The sequence below is a fragment of the Apodemus sylvaticus genome, chromosome 1 (genome assembly GCF_947179515.1).
Source record: "Apodemus sylvaticus chromosome 1, mApoSyl1.1, whole genome shotgun sequence".
Taxonomy (NCBI): Eukaryota; Metazoa; Chordata; class Mammalia; order Rodentia; family Muridae; genus Apodemus; species Apodemus sylvaticus.
This window is the reverse complement of record NC_067472.1, coordinates 134,432,287-134,436,600: the sequence shown is the minus strand read 5'-3', so window position 1 is coordinate 134,436,600 and position 4,314 is coordinate 134,432,287.

Sequence of the window (4,314 nt, the reverse complement as noted above, 5' to 3'; positions counted from 1 at the left end):
AATTTCATGAACTGTGAACCACGTTTTCAAGTACATATAACACACACACACACATACACACACACACACACTCACATGTACATACCCATATACCATATACATAATCACACACTATATGTGAATTTTATATTATATATGTGTATAGTTTAAATGGAAAGATGATCACTGTGTGCTTTGGAAAAGCCCCTGAGGGGGCCACCATTGAAAAGAACTGACAGTTTCTGACTTGTCATCGTACTTGGTAAGATGGTCTGAGTTTTTCTCCTACTATTATATTTGGGTCTGAGATGGTAGATTTTATTACCCAGAGCAAAAATCTACAGCAAGGATCATGTTTCTGTTGACTCTCCATGACCTGCAGCTCCACTGGGGAGACACAAAATGGCAGGTTGACCTAGATGGATTTCTTCACTAGCAGTGTGTTTGCCATGGGACAAAACATCCAAGGTTGGGATTCATAACTTTTATGGGAAGAGGAAGACAGCCTGCACTTTAGGGTGAGAGACGCTACAGAAAAGGGTCCAGGTAATTTTAGCAGCCAGGACCTTGCATTTCCCAGCTCACCAGACTGGGTCTGTGGCTGGTTCTTCATCTGGAAGCTGTGTCTGGATGCGAAGTTTAATATCCAGTACAATATTTCAAATGATTGAGTGCAGGGCATGCAGAGTCTGGGAATTGTTGGGAAAGTGACTTGTTTCTTTACGAAGGAGTAAAGTAATTGTTGAAATTATTACCCTCCTTTCAAGTAATTTGTGTAGCCAGGGGGGATTCTAAAATATTAATAATAAGCAAATCTTTCCTGTAGATGACCATCACAGCCTGTTGTCTATCACCCTTCCACATGTATTCTTCAATTCTACACCTGACAGCCTCATGGGAGCCTTCATCTTCCCACACAAAGATTCCAGAATGGTCAGAGGAAAAGAGGTATCAAAGCGTTTCATCAATTGAAAGACTTTGTACAAAGGCTGGCTGAAGATTTTAGAGGATTGTTTTGCAAGCAGATGTTCTCCCTTTGCATAAGTCAGACAGACATCCCATAGCTAAGGAGAGAGTCCCCAGAGAGTCAGGAAGAGCAGTCACTTGAGTTGAGTTACAGGTCCTCTTCTTGACCAAGTCCCAGGATAAAGTAGGGCATAAGCTACAATATGAGAAAAGCAATGGCCTGAAAATGTGGCTATGAGAAGCCAAGAAAGCCACAGACTTCTCGTGGAGTACTGGCTCTCCCTCTGTGCTCCAAGGCCAGTTGCTGTGGGGTGCCTTGCCGTTGTCACAGCTCATGCAGGTCCCAGAGCTTCGTGGGTTCCAGCTTTTCCTCTCTGTCCTTCACTTTGTCATTATCATCTCCTCCTGATCATCTTTAATGAGGGCTTGACGTCTAACACGTCTCCAGGTGTGACAATGGCAGCATTGAAGGGATTGATGACAGTCATATAAAGTCAAGACTCTGTACCAATTCTGTCTGTCCGTCCGTCCATCCGTCTGTCTGTTGCTCTCTGTGACCCCTTCATTTTGTCAAAGCCAATACCATCTGGGTGATTCTTCTGCATTCCCAAGTCCTGCACAAGGTAAAGACTTTGCTATTTCACAGCTTCTTTGTGCTTTTAGAAAGCACCTCACAGAAGACTTCACCTCAGATATTGATGCTGGTCCCTTCTTAATCAACACTAATTCCTTAAATCCAGATAACCAGCACCAATTGTTCCAGTAGTCCCTTACATTCTTGACTCGAAAGCCAGAGCCACATGGTCGAAGCTGATGAGTTCTGCTGCTTGCTGGTGCTGGAACACCTTTGCCCTAAGGATGGAACATTATCACCACCAATTGTTTGTTTTCCAACTCTTTCACTGACTAAGGTTGGCTGTCCTAGAACTTGGTCTGTAGATTGACCTTGAGCTGAAAGATCTGCATGGCTGTGTCTCCTGAATACTGGGATTAAAGGTGAATATCACTATGCCTGGACATCTGTCTTAGTTAGGGTTTCCATTGACACGAAGAGACACCATGACCAAGGCAAGTCTTATAAAAGACAACATTTATTGCACTCGTACAGGTTCCAAAGTTCAATCCATTATCATTAAGATGGGAACATGGCAGTATCCAGACAGACATAGGACTAGAGGAGTCAAAATATCTATATCTTGATCCAAAGGCAGACAGGAGAAGACTGGCTCCTACGTGGCTAGAGGGAGGGTCTCAAAGCCCATCCTCACAGTGATAAAGTTCTTCCAACAAGGCTACACCTACTCTAACAAGGTCACACCTCCTAATTGGGCCACTCCCTGGATCAAGCATATTTAAACCACCAGTTATCTATCTATCTATCTATCTATCTATCTATCTATCTATCTATCATCTATCAATCTTCTATCTGTCCAATTTCTATCCCCTAATATGCTAATTTGTCCATTCCTTCACTCATCCTAATGGTCTTGATTCTCTGTGGCTTAGAAAGGTGCCACATAGGTGCTGTGTCTGGAATCATAGGAGAAGAGAAAGCATTCTCTGTGCTTCCTGTAATCACTGACTGTGCCCTTAACTCTCTGGACTCCTAAGCCCTCTTACCACGCAGGTTCTCTAAGAGAAAGGAGGGAAAAAAGGTTATTTTGTTGTTGCCCCAAACAGGGTTCCTCCAAGTCAGGAATAGGACACCATCACAGGCAAGGGAAGCTGAAAAGCCCTTCTGAGGTGACAGCTCTGAGAATGTAGCTCTCAAGAATCTCAGGAACCTTAAAATAGCAAACCTATGTTATAGAGTTTATTTATTTATTTATTCATTATTATTTTTATATATTTATAAATAAATAAGTTATCATTTATTTTTATTATTTTATATTTTATTATTTATCTCTTTTTAAAAGTTAAAGAACAGATTTTTTTTTTAGAATTTTTTTTATTGACTATCATCTTCATTTACATTGCCAAATGGTAAAACCTTTCCCAATCTCCCCCCTCCCCAAAGACCCCTAACCTTTCCTCCCAACCCCTGCCTCCACATATTATGATTCTCACCCACCCCATCCCCCTCTCCCCTCGATTTCCCTTTGTTGGGGCCTCTGTTGAGCCTTCACCTGACCAAGGACCACTCCTCCCACTGATGCCCAACAAGGCATCCCTCTGCCACATGACTGGAACCATGTGTACCCCTTGGTTGATGGTTTAGTCCCTGGGAGTCCTGGGGCGTCTGGTTGGCTGAAATCATTGTAAAGAACAGATTTTGTAATGACCTTTTGCAACTGAATTTTCAAAGGTAGTATATATATATAAAACGTTTTAGTTATAGACTATATATCCTAAATTGGAATTGAAATTATGGAAGGCAAAAGGCAACATCTCAAAATGCTATCAGAAGAGATCTCGACACTTGATCAAGATGGAATCAAAAGTGCCTAAATAATTATGGGCTGTGGGTTTATCAAAGAGAATATAAAACATTTAAAAGCAACACAGACTTGTGGGGAGTTTTACTTCTTTGATTTTGTTTGCGAAGCATAAGGGACACACTAAAATAAGCATAAAACCCAGCAAGTGATTCTATTGAGAGGCAGAAGCTTTGCTATCTAGGGAGGTTTCTTGGGAGGTACAAAAGATTTCTTTGTGGCTGGGACTATGGCTTGGGGTGGGGGGGTGGGGGGGAAGTGCTTTCTTTGCAAGCATTAGAACCTAAGATGATCTCCAGAACCCATCTTGGGTACTGGAACATAGTTGTTACACCCAGGAGGGAATAGGCAGATTCCCATAGCTCTGGTCAGTCAATCTAGCGTACTTAGTGGGTTCCAGGCCTGTGATTGTCTCAAGAGCATCAACAACATCAAGGATCATGACAACAAGGACAACAACCCAAGGTGGATAGTGCCTTAGGAACAGTACCTAAGGCTGTTCTCTGACCTATACCAGCAAATGTGCACACACATAGCTACACACAAACACAAAATACCCTCTCATATCATACATAAATGCATTGGTCAGTATACCAAGATATATGGCTTAAGAGAGATGAAACTTGACCAAGCGTGATCACATTTCATGATCTTTCAATTTTTTTTGTATTATAAACCAAGGAAAAGAAAATTCACACCCAGTAGTTTGTTCTTCATTTTCTTCCATAGCCTTGCTTGAGATAACAATAGCACATAGGTTCTTGTGTTTCATGATACTTCTGATAGGCTCTCAGCCATGCATATTAAGTAGGGTTACCTACAGTGACCTGCTCCTAATTCACAGAAGAAATTAGATGCAGAGAACTGAGGCCTGCCTGTCAAATGCAAGTATTCTAGAAGGCCAGAAAAGCTTATGATTCATATAAATCTATTT